The sequence below is a fragment of the Tursiops truncatus genome, chromosome 19 (genome assembly GCF_011762595.2).
Source record: "Tursiops truncatus isolate mTurTru1 chromosome 19, mTurTru1.mat.Y, whole genome shotgun sequence".
Lineage (NCBI taxonomy): Eukaryota > Metazoa > Chordata > Mammalia > Artiodactyla > Delphinidae > Tursiops > Tursiops truncatus.
In genome coordinates, this window is record NC_047052.1 from 24,640,710 (window position 1) to 24,656,743 (window position 16,034).

General features: G+C 35.1%; 1 long non-coding RNA gene and 1 pseudogene across 1 annotated transcript in view; one reads left to right on the forward strand and one right to left on the reverse strand.

The window, feature by feature from the left end:
• Positions 1-16,034, reverse strand: part of LOC141277130 (uncharacterized) — a 105,793-nt gene that overhangs the window by 20,164 nt on the left and 69,595 nt on the right. The gene's annotated exons all lie outside the window — the stretch shown is intronic.
• LOC101339495 (AP-3 complex subunit beta-2-like) overlaps positions 1-16,034 on the forward strand; it is a 53,363-nt pseudogene that overhangs the window by 711 nt on the left and 36,618 nt on the right.

Below are 16,034 nucleotides of genomic sequence, written 5' to 3' on the forward strand. Positions count from 1 at the left end.
AGAATAAGAGACCAGTAGGGAGAAACTAGTTAGCTATATTGTCATGAGTTTAAATAACTGGAATAAACAATGTGGGTCTTTTCAAGTCAACAAAATGATGAATCATTTTTTGGAAGAAATGCATACATACGCTTGCTGAGAATACAACCCTCATCAAAACTACCCGCAGCTGATATGCTTATTTTTGGTACCCAAGTAAAAAGATAGAAGTAATTCAGCAAATCCACACAGGAGCCATATCTAAATGACAAGTGTCTGATGCTAAAGCTTAAGTGCAGTTATTATGCAAAAATGACCTTTATGCTTGCAAATATGGTAATTCTATATAAATGACACTCCTATCCAGATTTAGTTATAAGTAAATATTTTCTAATGTAAACTCAAGCCCCAAATCAAGCCAAGATATCCTTTCTACATTAAATTGCTCTACTGTTCTTTTTTAAAGCAATTCTTATTCTTATACTGGCACCATTCACAAGCATGACATATTTCAAAAAATATTCTCTCTTCCCCTAACCTTGAACAGAAAGAATGCCTTATTTAATGCCGATTCAACTCCTTTGATGAAACTCTCTAGGCAGTTTCTTTACTGCCTTCTGAATGTAAGTGTTTTAGAGGAGAAGTCTGAGGCCAGCTGTAGTTTCCTTACTTATTTTGCCTAAACATATGCAGAACATTGTCTTCCTTAAATATGGAAATATTTGTCCAGGTATGCATTAATTATTTTAACTTAATTGATCAATTTCTTTAGCTCTGCTTATCTAATTTCCATCCAGCTTTGGAAATACACTTTGAATTATTTGTAACAGCATTTTTTCCCAAACACTTCAGGGATTTTATTTCATCATGAAGTATGTTAATTGTAGGTTTTCCCTAATACCCTTTATAAAACTGAGAAATTTTCCTTCTATATTGAGTTGCTAAGAATTATTATCATGAATGGATTTTGAATTTTGTCCATTTTTTTTCTGAATCTATTGGGATGATCATATTTTTCTTCTTTATTCTGCTGATTTTGTGACTTTTAGTATTTGATTTTTCTAATGTTGATCCAGTCTTGCATTCCAGGAATAAATCCATTTTTAATATATTCCTAGATTTACTGATAATTGTTGAAGATTATTGTCTCTGTGTTCCTGAGGGATTTTAGTCTGTCATTTCTTTTTCTTGTAATGTCCTTTCCAAATTTTAATACCTGGGTTGTTATGCTGTTCTTATTAAAAAAAAAAAAAAACTTGGGAACAGTCCCCTTCTCCTCTATTTTCCAAAGGAGAATTGGGCAGAATTGCTATTATTTCTTCCTTAAATACCTGATAGAATTCACCTATGAAGTCTTCCAAGCTTTCATTCTTTCTTCCTAGGAAGGATTTTGGTTACAAATACAATTTCTTTAATAGACACACAGTTTTTCAGATTTCTTCTTGTGTTAGCTGTGGTACTTGTGTTTTTTAAGAAATTTGGGTTAAGAAAAGACAGTCTCTATTTTCTAGCATCTTGTACTAAACAAGGAATATTGAAAAATACACACAAAAATAATTGTCCAGGAAAAAAGGAGAATTATTTCTGGGAGGGAAATTTCCTTGTACAAATGATTCAAAAGTAAAGCATGACCTTTTGTGTTTCCATACAAATTGTGAAATTTTTTGTTCTAGTTCTGTGAAAAATGCCATTGGTAGTTTAATAGGGATTGCATGAATCTGTAGATTGCTTTGGGTAGTATAGACATTGTCACAATGTTGATTCTTCCAATCCAAGAACATGGTATATCTCTCCATCTGTTTGTATCATCTTTAATTTCTTTAATTTCTTTCATCAGTGCCTTACAGTTTTCTGCATACAGGTCTTTTGTCTCCTTAGGTAGGTTTATTCCTAGGTATTTTATTCTTTTTGTTGCAATGTTAAATGGGAGTGCTTCCTTAATTTCTCTTTCTGATTTTTCATCTTTAGTGTATAGGAATGCAAGAGATTTCTGTGCATTAATTTTGTATCCTGCTGTCTTACCAAATTTATTGATTAGCTCTAGTAGTTTTCTGGTAGCATCTTTAGGATTCTGTATGTATAGTATCATGTCATCTGCAAACAGTGACACCTATATTTCTTCTTTTCCGATTTGGAGTCCTTTTATTTCTTTCTCTTCTCTGATTGCTGTGGCTAAAACTTCCAAAAGTATGTTGAATAATAGTGGTGAGAGTGGGCAACCTTGTCTTGCTCCTGATCTTAGTGGAAATGGTTTCAGCTTTTCACCATTGAGAACGATGTTGGCTGTGGGTTTGTCATATATGGCCTTTATTATGTTGAGGTCAGTTCCCTCTATGCCCACTTTCTGGAGCGTTTTTATCATAAATGGGTGTTAAATTTTGTCAAAAGCTTTTTCTGCATCTATTGAGATGATATATGGTTTTTGTCCTTCAGTTTGTTAATATGGTGTATCACATTGACTGATTTGCATATACTGAAGAATCCTTGCATTCCTGGGATTAACCCCACTTGATCATGGTGTATGATCCTTTTAACGTGCTCTTGGATTCTGTTTGCTAATATTTTGTTGAGGAATTTTGCATCTATGTTCATCACTGATACTGGCTGGTAGTTTTTTTTCTTTGTGACATCTTTGTCTGGGTTTGGTATCAGGGTGATGGTGGCCTCGTAGAATGAGTCTGAATGGCCAAAGCAATCTTGAGAAAGAAAACCAGAGCTGGAGGCATCAGCCTCCCTGACTTCAGACTATACCACAAAGCTACAGTAATCAAGACAGTATGGTACTGGCACAAAAACAGAAACATAGATCAATGGAACAGGATAAAAAGCCCATAGATGAACCCATGCACATATGGTCACCTTATCTTTGATAAAGGAGGCAAGAGTACACAATGGAGAAAAGACAGCCTCTTCAATAAGTGGTGTTGGGAAAACTGGACAGCTACATGTAAAAGGATGAAATTAGAACACTCCCTAACACCATACACAAAAATAAACTCAAAATGGATTCAAGACCTAAATGTAAGGCCAGACACTATCAAACTCTTAGAGGAAAACATAGGCAGAACACTCCATGACATAAATCACAGCAAGATCCTTTTTGACCCACCTCCTACAGAAATGGAAATAAAAACAAAAATAAACAAATGGGACCTAATGACACTTAAAAGCTTTTGCACAGCAAAGGAAGCCATAAACAAGACCAAAAGACAACCCTCAGAATGGGAGAAAATACTTGTAAATGAAGCAACTGACAAAGGATTAATCTCCAAAATTTACAAGCAGCTCATGCAGCTCAATATCAAAAAAACAAACAACCCAATCCAAAAATCAGCAGAAGGCCTAAATAGACATTTCTCCAAAGAAGATATACAGACGGCCAACAAAAACATGAAAGAATGCTCAACATCACTAATCATTAGAGAAATGCAAATCAAAACTACAATGAGGTATCACCTCACACCACTCAGAATGGCCATCATCAAAAAATCTACAAACAATAAATGCTGGAGAGGGTGTGGAGAAAAGTGAACCCTCTTACACTGTTGGTGGGAATGTAAATTGATACAGCCACTATGGAGAACAGTAAATTGATACAGCCACTATGGAGAACAGTTTGGAGGTTCCTTAAAAAACTAAAAATAGAACTACCATATGACCCAGCAATCCCACTACTGGGCATATACCCTGAGAAAACCATAATTCAAAAAGAGTCATGTACCAAAATGTTCATTGCAGCTCTATTTACAATAGCCACGAGATGGAAACAACCTAAGTGTCCATCATCGGATGAATGGATAAAGAAGATGTGGCACATATATACAATGGAATATTACTCAGCCATAACAAGAAATGAAATTGAGTTATCTGTAGTGAGGTGGATGGACCCAGAGTCTGTCATACAGAGTGAAGTAGGTCAGAAAGAGAAAGACAAATACCGTATGCTAACACATATATATGGAATCTAAGAAAAAAAAATGTCATGAAGAACCTAGGGGTAAGACGGGGATAAAGACACAGACCTACTAGAGAATGGACTTGAGGATATGGGTAGGGGGAAGGGTAAACTGGGACAAAGTGAGAGAGTGCATGGAATTATATATACCACCAAATGCAAAGTAGATAGCTAGTGGGAAGCAGCCGCATAGCAGAGGGAGATCAGCTTGGTGCTTTGTGACCACCTCGAGGGATGGGATAGGGAGGGTGGGAGGGAGATGCAAGAGGGAGGAGATATGGGGATATATGTGTACGATTCACACTCTGTTATAAAGCAGGAAGTAACACACCATTGTAAAGCTATTATACTCCAATAAAGGTGTGAAAAAAAAAAAAAGTAAAGCATGAGTAACTTTAGGTCCTTTCACCACAAATTCAGTGTTTGGTACAAAGGTAACAATGGTCTTGCTTTTCTTTGCCCTGCTTAAATCACACCTGGAATTCTGTATTTGTTTCTGGATGCCTCATATTAAGAGACATGCTGCTAAATTCAGAACATACAAATTCAAATCTGTTTATGACAGCAAATCAGAAAAAGTCACAGAGCAACATGGCCAGCATTTTAGATAAATTAGAGAGTCTTTGAGATTGTGTGCCTACTCTGTTTTAAAAGCAGTCTAGCTGACTGTTGCCCATTCATCAAGAGAAGCAAGAAACTGGATTATCATGAAAATTTTTGCCATCTACGATGAAGGGGGAAGAACTGTAATACAGAATCTTTCTTTGAGTGATCAATTTGAGATGTGAAGAGTATACAGAAATATATATTAGGAAAAATAACTAAATAAGATTTATGTTTCTAAAGGAATGATCTAGAGGGAGTATAATACCTGGATTCAAATATTTGTATGACCATAAGTAGGAGGATCCAAAATATTCTATTTTAGGCACTGGCAGATGAGTAGAATATTAAAAATGACAATGAGTACTTAGATAGCATTACTCTGTGTTGGATGATTCAGAGCACTTAATTCTCAATCTGTGATATAGACATGTTTGAGAAAAGTGAAACACAAAAGTATTTAAATAATTTACCCCAGATAACATAGCTTCTAGATAGTGGAGCTGAGATTTAACAAGTGGTGTGCATGAGACTCCTCCCAATGGCTCCCAGGAACTGACTGTGTACACCTCATCCCAATTCTGTCCTCAGCAGTGTCATGTGCATAGCCCAAGGTTATCCACGAGGGAAGTATTTATGCCACAAAAGTTTGACAGATGCTACAAATCAGCCTCTCCCCAAGAGTTTTAAATCAGTTAAGATTGTTAATCATTTACCAGCCCACAGCTGATTTAACCTACATACGCTACTCCAAAAAGTATGTTCTTAACCACTTTCTTAAAGTAGGAATTAAAGGTCTTTCTCTAAAGGTAAGAAAGACCTTTTTTTTTTTTTTTTTCCCCCAACAGTAAATGTATACTCCCAAAGTAGAGGATGTCCTAGCCTCCCCTGACACTGGGGATTTTTAAACAGTGGGCAACCCCAACTGAGGGCTATAGCAGAGAATAATCAAACACTGAGTAGAATGGTTGGAATTCTCTATTCTAGAACCCTACATGGTTCTTCATATAATACTCTTTAGATATTGAGTCTACCACAATGGCATAAATATTTACACTAATTTAGATTATAACATTCTCACTAAGATAAACAAAATTATAGCCTCCTTAAATTTGAGCCAATATTAAGTTTAGCTTCACTGATGTATGTAAATACATACATCAGTATTGCATTTTAAAACATTCCATTTTTGAAAGTGCAGAAACTCTAAAAGCCTTGAGGTTTCACTTCAACTCAGAAAACTGATGCATAAACCAAATTAAACATTTCCTAAAAATGCCATCAAAAGTCTAGAAGGGTCATTTTATTTTCGAGGTGCATATTTCTGAGCAGCATAACATTTTCTTACAGTCTTGTTTTATGTTGTAAAATACTGCACTAAAATTGAAGCTAAGGTTAACAAACTTTAGAGCTTATTATTTTAAGAAGGAATATATGTCAATTTTGGCCTTTTATGCAACATGAAAGCCCCCAGAGTCCAGATATAATGTTGTTTAATAAAGGCTAATTTAAATTCACCCTTGCTCACTGCCTTTGCAAAAGGGGTTTGGGGAAGACGGAAGTTTAACAAGAAGTTTCTCTAATCATAATGTCATGAATAACCAATATACTTTTGAAAATGAGGGAGCATTAGGGTGAAATACAAAATGTTCTCTGATTACTATTGTTTCATACTCGTCAAATGCTGGCTGTGGCCAGTGGGTGTGCTCAGGTCACATGCTGAGAACAGTCCCTTTTGATGGGCACCACTAAGGTGATAAGTGCACTTCAACTTTGCTCTTTCATACTTGAAGTCTCTCCAGGTTAGCACTTTGAACATTATTTCACTGCTGACCTTAGCCATTATGATTTGCAGGCAACTGACTGCAGTCATTAGCAACCTCCTCACAAATCCACTTCCTCCCTGTGTTTTCTAAGGATAAATGTGTCTCTATTCCTTATGTCACTTGTCATTTATTTTCTTGCACTGAATATACTGTAAGGATCATATCTGACAGATCATAAACTTTGTCTCTTAAAAACTAGCTCTCAATTATCTGCAAACTTTCCAAAAGATCTTTTTTGGATCTTCTTTTTAAATTATTAAATGTTGTAAACACACCAATGATGATGAATTGAGCTGCCATCATATGTTCACTTAACATAAATAGACAAAGTAAGTGTTGAATGAAAAGAGTTACTTTGGACTGTTATAATTATTTCAGCTCTCTGGGATGGTATAACACGTTTATTGCCCAACTTTTTCAATTTCAGCTCTTAAGTAAATTTTTCATGATATAATTTTTTTAAATGTACTGCCAAAAAAAGATTTAAAAATTTTTCAAATTCTATTTATCTCATTATACAGACACTTGAAACCTTATCTACCTATGTAGTCAATCCTTATTTCTAAGGGTGAGATTTAACATTTAGATTGTTGCTACAGAAACAGTAACATTGAAAATCAAGATGACAAGACAGGGGCTTCCCTGGTGGCGCAGTGGTTGGGGGGTCCGCCTGCCGATGCAAGGGACGCGGGTTCGTGCCCTGGTCCGGGAAGATCCCACATGCCGCGGAGCGGCTGGGCCCGTGAGCCATGGCCGCTGAGCCTGCCTGTCCCAAGCCTGTGCTCTGCAACGGGAGAGGCCACAACAGTGAGAGGCCCGTGTACCGCAAAAAAAAAAAAAAAAAAAAAAAAAATGACAAGACAACAATGATGATAATGCTAGCAATAAGTACTAATATCAACAAAAGCTCTGCTAATTAATCCTCACCCTAATACTATCATGTATCAAGTAAGTAATGTTTATAAGCTCAGTTTTACAAATTGGGAATGAGCTGACATTACATGGTAGTTCTAGAACTTAACATCATCTAATTGGTAAGTGGGTGAAACTTATACTTAAGTCCATGTCTACCTAAAATCAGAGTTTCAAGCACTTACCTACTGTGTATAGATTGCCGCATATTCAAACTACTCAATAGTTATGTATGATATAATCTTTTAGAACCAGAACTGAGAGTTTTCACATTATCACCAACACCACCATCATCATCACCACCACCACCACCATTCACTTTGTCATCCTTATCTCCTGGTATCCTAGATATTTCTCTCTTTTTAAAAAGTGTCACCTTTTAAATTAATATAAATTTATTATTTAATGTATATTGTGTGTATGTATAATACTTAATACATATTATCTAAGTTATAGGAAGATAGATCAAAACTGTACATACGGGCTTCCCTGGTGGCGCAGTGGTTAAGAGTCCGCCTGCCGATGCAGGGGACACGGGTTCGTGCCCCGGTCTGGGAAGATCCCACATGCCGCGGAGCGGGTGGGCCCGTGAGCCATGGCCGCTGAGCCTGCGCGTCCGGAGCCTGTGCTCCGCAACGGGAGAGGCCACAACAGCGAGAGGCCCGCGTACTGCAAAAAAACTGTACATACAGCTTGGGGAATTTTCACACAGTTAATAATATCCAGGTAGCCACATCCTATATTATAAAACAGAATTCAAGACTTCCTCATGTCCCTCCCCCAACATTAGTCCTTCTCTAACTCAAAGGTAACCACTAATCAGACTCCATCATCATCAATAGTTTTGTCTGTTTTTGAAATTTATATAAATTGAACTATGACTTATGTAGTCTTCCGTTTCTATTTTGAATCTGGTTGATTTTGCCTGGTATTATTTATGTTTGTGAAATTTTTTAAAGTCCTGGCATATAGCAGTAGTTCACTCACTTTCACTGATGTAGAGTCTTCTATTATAGAAAGTAACCTCTTTTTTTTCATTGGATTTAGATCAACATGTAGGTTATTTCATGTTTTGGGCTCTTAAAATCAGTGCTACCATAGCATTTTCTGCAGGTATCTTTTAGTGCACATTGGTATGGTTTTCCTGGGTTTATACTTAGTAATAGAAATGTTGGTCAGAGTGTATGCATAAATGCAGCTCTGCTAAATACCACCAAACAGTTGTCAAAACGTGATTCTACCAATCTACACCCACACACACAATTGCATGGTATTCGGGTTTTCACTAGTTCACATTTTCACCAACTCTTGTTATCATCAGTCATTTTAATCTTAGCCTTTCTTATGGGGGTATATCTTTTCCCATTTTTCTATTCAATTATCTTTTAAATATTTCCTCTGAGTTTGTCATATCCATTTTCATGGATAGAGGATGAGTTACTAGAACTGAAAATACAACAACAACAACAAAAACAAACAAAAAACAAGGTTTTATTAAAAGGATTAGGTAGGTATTGGATGTAGGTTTCAGTAGTCCAGCAACCCAAACCAAGCAGAGCAAAATTTAAATTCGTGGACACTGCTGTGCATTTATAAGCATCCTGAACTGCATAAGGCATGGAGGATACCTGAAGATAAAATGTCCCAGCGAACATCTAGAGAATGAGAAAAAAAGCATGAATGGCTTGCACTACCTAAGGCAATGTATGACCCTGTAGCCTAGTTTTTTTTTTTTTTCCCCCAAAGAACATCCACATCTCTTTAAAAGGGTAACAGAGAATTATGGAATTATATGGTGAGCTGTTCTCCTAGTTCTCACAACACATGAAAGAAATTTAAACCCAAGGTCATCTTTGTACCATAAATCCAAATGTGGTGTCCATTCAAATCCAATTACCTAAAATTTCAAGGTCTTTCACTAGTTTGTAGCACCTTTGTCAAAGCAATGTATTTGTATTTTATTCTAAGAACAAATGGGTATTTGTTTCAAGACTTTAAAGGTCACACTTTCCATCTCAGGTTTCATGAAGGCAGAAGAACTTAGTTAAAAGCATTAAATGTTGGACTTGCAAACTGATAATGTAAGTAAAGACCTGCCTGTTCTTTCCTTCAACACTTGTTCTCTTATGGATTTTACCAGTCTTCACTCACTGTAGCTTCAACCATATTTGATGATTTAGAGTTAGTCTCTGTTACTAACTTCTGTGGTTGTTTTCATTTTTATTTATCACCAACATGTAAAATTGCACTATTGAATTTCTCTCTACTTTTTTCTTGCACCACAGATTTTATGGTATTCAGCTCCTTGGCCTTTCATTTCCTTTGCTGGAATTGTGCCACTTTATAGATTTCTACCCCTGGGTGAATCTAAGATTCAGAAAGCCTTTTATCTCTTATTCACACCCCACGTACTCTCTTAACATTTATTATCAAATTGGTTTTCCATGTCAGTAAACAAATCATGGGAGATGACAATTTGAGGGACAGATTAAGAAGATTAGCAGCACTCCATGTTTAGTTTTTTGGAGATATTGTGTGCTGAAGTCACGGGCTTTCATTATTCAGGACAAATTAAGATTTATAAAATGGCATTCCATCTAATCGCATGGGCATAGTGTTGGCAACTGTGGATTTATGAAATAAAAGATAAAGATACATTTTCGTTTGGCTCATAAAATGGCTGTTCAAGTGGTAATAAGCTGGAATTATCATTTAAAAAGATCTCTTACTTTCCTGTAAAATTACAGCAGCTACTTAAAAAAAATTTTTTTCTCTCAGAGAAAAAGGATTCATCATTATGCTTATTGAGAATTTTCTTTTTTACCTAAACTCATGAAGGTAACTCTTCTTTTATGCTGTGAAATAATGGAGTGATTTTTAAACATCTATGTACATGTATTTTTTTTTACATCAAGGTATATTACATGAATTTATAACTTCAAAATTATAAAGACGATTTACCTTAAAAATATTAAGCACATACAAAAAGTTTAATAGGATTTCTCTAAAGTTTAATTTCAACTTTAGTGGTTGGTTTGAAAATTAAACCTCAACACTGAGCAACTTTTGTTTTTTAATTAGTTTCTTTTTCAGCTTTAGATCTATACCACATGATCATATAGTCTTATTTCATGCAAAAACATGAAACTATTTTCACATGTAAAAGGGTAATTGTAAAACTCTGCTCGTAGCTTCTTTATCATGATGTTCTACCTTTAAGCTAGTATGTAAATAATATTCATGCATAACTGTTTTGCTTCCTATATAAAGCCCCATTTTTCCCTCTTTTACTAAAGGTGGCATTAGGGCAATTTTATAATTTCTGAAATACTCATAATAGTCATAATCTAGTGTTTCTTAGATTTGACTTATTTGTAGTTTAAGATCTTGCATTAGCTATAATTCCACTGCATTCTTTTTTTTTTTAATAAATTTATTTATTTTTGGCTGCGTTGGGTCTTTGTTGCTGTGCTTAGGCTTTCTCTAGTTGCGGTGAGCGGGGGCTACTCTTCATTGTGGCGCACGGGCTTCTCATCGCGGTGGCTTCTCTTGTAATTGTGTGCAATTCAACTAAATAATAAGGTTCACTTCACTGCTCTGTATTTCTATTCTTAATCCTACTGAAACTCTACATCTTCACGGCTGTTGTTACTGCCTCCTGCTTTGAATTCTCTCTGACTGGTGAACTCTGTTCCTGTTGATGTCTTTGTTCCTGTCATTGTTATGGCCTGTATGGGACAGGCAACGATACCTTTTGGATTCAACTGATGTATCCTAATATGTAATCACTACACATCAGCCACATAAGTGGAACTAAACCTATCGGTGAATTTGGCCCAACTTTCCAGTTGTAACAACTCACAGTTTATAAGTTTGAGTCCTACACTGCCCTTGGATTTTGCCACTCTTCTTTTCTTCTGTGTAATTTATTTTAGCATTCTAATGAACGGCCAGAGTTAGAATGAATTCCTTATACAGTATAGGAATTACTCCCCCAAAATGGCTGCCCTTCTTATAAAGCCAAGTGATGGGAAAGTCACTGCCTCCTAAGACATCCTTTTCTTTATTAGTCCATAAAGCTTTCCTTTATTAAGCAGCTTTCTACATCAAGTTCTAATCCTGTCTTCAGTCCAAGAAAGTCAATCCTGATTCATTCCTGAGTAAATGTTTTCAACTATTTAAGGGTAGCTCTTGCTTACTCCCTGAGACTATATCATAGAAAAAAAAAACGTTTTTTTCTTTCAACTATGTTTTATGAACTTTAATCTTAGATTCTCTAAATGATGATCTTTGGACAAATTCAATCTTTCTGTGTCTTTGTTAACGATCCATACCCAAACTTGACAGCAGTATGGCTTGTCCAACATGTAAAATTTGTGTGAAATATTCTCTAAGCACCAAAGTTCTAGATCAATTTTAGGCCTATCCAGTAATTCATCAGTGTTATATTTTAATGAAATTGCCATCAACTAGAAACTTAACACTTTTTGTTATTTGCTTCTGATATTCATTCATCTCTCTCCCACCTTGAAACTACCAGATCGTTTTAGCAGACATATGTTTTTCCCTATTAAATTTTATTGCTAATTTCTGACTCATTCTTTTAGAACACTGCCAAGATATTTTTGGATCCTGATTTTATCAGAATCTGAAATATAATCATTTTCCTTTCCAGTCTACCAAACACTTAGCATCCACCTCTGGAATTATTTCTCATTCCAACTACCTGGTAGCGAAGCTCATCAACGTTTATGGCATTTGCAAAACCACAACGCCTCTTCTAAAACATCTCTCACTTTTCATCCAAAAACGCACTCTGTGATTTCCAAATTTCACATATTAAGATAAATGTCCGATTTTAAAATATATGTGTTTATAATCTGAAAATTTTAATGCTTTTTTCATCCCATAACTGCTTTCATGTACCATGAAAATACATAATCAAGTTTTTTTGTTGTTGTTTTTGCCCATGTACATGTCAGAAGGAAGATGTGTATTTTATAGGAAGACAATAATGGTACTTTGTTCTTTTTGAAATTGTTTTAATTATCTTAATAAAAGAATTTAATAGTTTTAATTATTGACTAATTGCATTTTGTATAATTACTATATTCTCCATAATTTATAAATGCTTAAATTTCAATCAGTATCAAATTTCTGAGTTAGTGGGGTTTTAAGTAGATAGAAATCTAGGGATTTGGGGTACTGCTGTCTTGGCAACCAGTGAGCTTTTTGCTATCTCCATAGTTTTGCTTTTTCCAGATTGTCATATAGTAGAAATCATATAGCATAGTCTTTTCAGATTGGTTTCTTTCACTTAGCAATGTGTGTTAAGATGCCTTCATGTCTTTTTATGGTTTGAAAGCTCATTTCTTTTCATCACTGAAAAATATTTCATTGTATGAATGTACCTGGTTTATGCATTCACTATTAAAGAACATCTTCATTGCTTCCAAGTTTTGACAATTATGAATAAGGCTGCTATGGAATTTATGTGCAGGCTTTTATGTGGACATACGTTTTATTTTAGGTAAATATGAAGTTGCTAGATCCTATGTTAACAGTATTTTGCCAAACTGTCTTCCAAAGTAGCTTATCATTTTTATTCCCACTAGCAATGAATAGGGATTCCTATTCGCCACATCCTCATCAACATTTGATGTTGTCAGTTTTAGATTTTAGCCACTCTAATAAGTATATAGTAGTATCTCATGATTGTTTTAATGTGCACTTCCCTAATGACATACAATGTGATGCTGACCATCTTCTTATAGGCTTATTTGCCATCTGTAATATCTTCATTGGTCAAGTGCCGGTTCAGATCTATGCCCCCTTTTAAATTGGGTAATTTGTTTTCTTATTGTAGGCTTAACAAAAATTTTTAAGATACAAATTTAAGGCAAAATCCTTTCTAAATCATGCTCCCATCAGTAGTATTGGTCTGTCCTTCCTTGAAATGCTCTTAAAATTCTATACATAATTCTTCCCCAGCCACTTGTGTTTCTAGGCAGAAGTATCCTATACATGATTTTGAGTGGATGTTCTCACTGAATTTAGCTGAAGCAGTCTCTATAGCTAGCTGTCTAAGACACTGTATCAAACATATGGTAGAAGTCCCTGTTTCAGAAACTGAAGAGTAACAACTGATGGTTTTTCAGAAAGAAGAAAACATTTGTCCCATATATCAGACATTTTAAAAAAAACATTTGGTTCTTTGTGCCTAATTCGTCCTCTGGTTTCCTAACAGCTGGAGTACCTGAGAGTTATATTCTGGCTGTATCATTCGCAGAAAATCCATTCCCTTTAACCTGAGCCTTTACCGAGGATCAGGATAAAGCAAGGATTAAGCACCTATTGATCAGGTCCAGCTAGTCAGTAGTCACCTCTAATGAGGGGCTATGAAGACAGTGGTGGAATCATTTTGATCTTCTTCAATGGATCCAATTCAGTAAACAAAGCACTATTATTATCATTAGTTTAATTCATATGTATAAATATATGTATATACATATATACACATACATATGTATAAATTGGGGGAATGAGAAAATGAAGATGAACTTAGCAATATCTGCATATGCTTTTGTCTGACCCAGAATTCACTTCTATATATTCACTCTTTGGAAACTCTCATACATGCTCACAATTAAGCATATATATTATTTTTAATTGCAAAATATAGGAAATAATATAAATAACCAGCAATATAGTCATATGATGCACTAGAAATGCCATGCACTAGATAGACAGAGAGAGAGAGAGAGAGAGAGAGAGAGAGAGATAAAGGCTATATGCATCAACATAAATAGATCTCAAAAACACTGTTCAGTAAAAATTCAAGTTGCAAAATGATATGTATGTCATGATATGATTTTTTACAAATTAACAATGTATTTGCCTATGTATGAATATATGTTGTAAAATATATATTAAAAATGGACTGTCAAGATATAGATCATATTCTAACTAGCATTTGCCTATGTGGAAATGTGATTGAGAAATATTTAAAAGAAAACTTTAACTTTACGCTTAATTTTTGTATGTTAATTTTTAAATGTTCTGAAGTTAACATCACCAGATATTAAGATTTTGATAAGCATAGATATTTGCTATATTCTTTCTCTATGTTTAATTATAAATTTTATTTTAATTGCCAATGTAAATATTTTTAGGGAGACTACATTTTCTTCTAATTTCACTCAATTTCATAGGCTACAAAACTAAATTAGAAAACAAACTATCACATTAGTTGGAAGCACCTCAGTGAAAAGTAAATAAACATAAAAATTATCAGGATCAGCCCAAGGGAATGAAGCAACAGATCCAAAGACTAGTTAGTATCCAAGCAGAGGGCAGCATGGAACCCACAAATAATAAGATATGGTGGAATGTGTCTTATTATATGTGGGACTTTGGACAGGGAATTCTACCTCCTTGGATTTTTCTCTCCTCCTATATTATTCCTACTCAACAACCTTTCCTTTTCTTTTTCTTTCTGAAGAGTGAGCATTATTAGAAACTGAAAATCAGACAAATTTTTTTTTTTCAGATTTCCTTAAGTTGAGGTGGCCATCTGACCCAATATTGGCCAATGAGATGTGAAGGAATATCTGTTGGGAAATAGGAGCTTCTGAAACAGGAGCTCCCTTTTTGACCAAGAGATGGGCAGGGAAGTGAGCCTCCTCCCTCTCTTCCTGTTGTGGATGCTGGTATGTGACACAAAGTGCTTGGAGTTACACAGCAGAGCCATGCTATGACTATGCAGTGGCAAGCTTGAGCATGAAGTGTTAGCTCAGTGACATGGTCTATGTTCAGCCACTGCAAGTTTGATTACCTTCCTCCAGGCTTATTAAGTGACATCACCAATTGTCTTCATTCCTTAAGTTATTGTTATTCTTTTACGTGCTGCCAAGAACATCTTAATTACTCTGTGTATGTTCTCATAGTTCTCTCCACTGTAACACTCTGCTTTCCATTATGTATTTTTTTGAGGCAGATTGGCCCACATTTCAAATATGTCTCCCCTTTACTAGATGTTTGAGGCTGGGAGAGTAAATAAACTGCCCATTATTGGTTTTCTTCCATATAAAATTAGGATATTGGACCTATATAAAAATCTAGAAAGAAAAAATACTAGGTTTGCCTCATTTAAAAAAAAATAGAATAATGGGACCTACCTCGTATTATTTGAAACTTAAATCAAGAAAAAAAGTAACTGTATCATTTGTCATAATCCTTGGTACAAAATAGTCTCTCAATACAGATGAAGATGAAGTATCCATATTCTAATGATCCAGAGAGTACGAGATAGAGAATAGTTCATGGCAGTGGGTCAAGACAACTGTGGGCATTACCAGTAACAGGTTGATTGTAATACAAGAGGGCAAAAACAAAGGAAAACAAAAACAATAACAAAAAGAGAGACTCTAAAACCACAAGTTATTTAAAGGGAACTATTAAACAGATCAATGTTCCTCCCATGCTATTATCCTCTGTTATATGAAACTCTAAGTATAGGAATTATATACATTTTCTTTGACTCCACTAGTTAGTTGCAATAGGCCCAATTTAAATTCTCTGAATCACTCTTTCCCTTTGTAAAATATGGATAGCAATGCTTGCATCAAGAGATTAATCTAATGATAAATGAAATTAGAGAGAGACACAGAGAGAGAACATGCTCACTGAGATTGACTGGCATAATGTAGGCACTCAACAATATTCTTAGTTTCATTTTTACATTTGTGGTACACTCATGC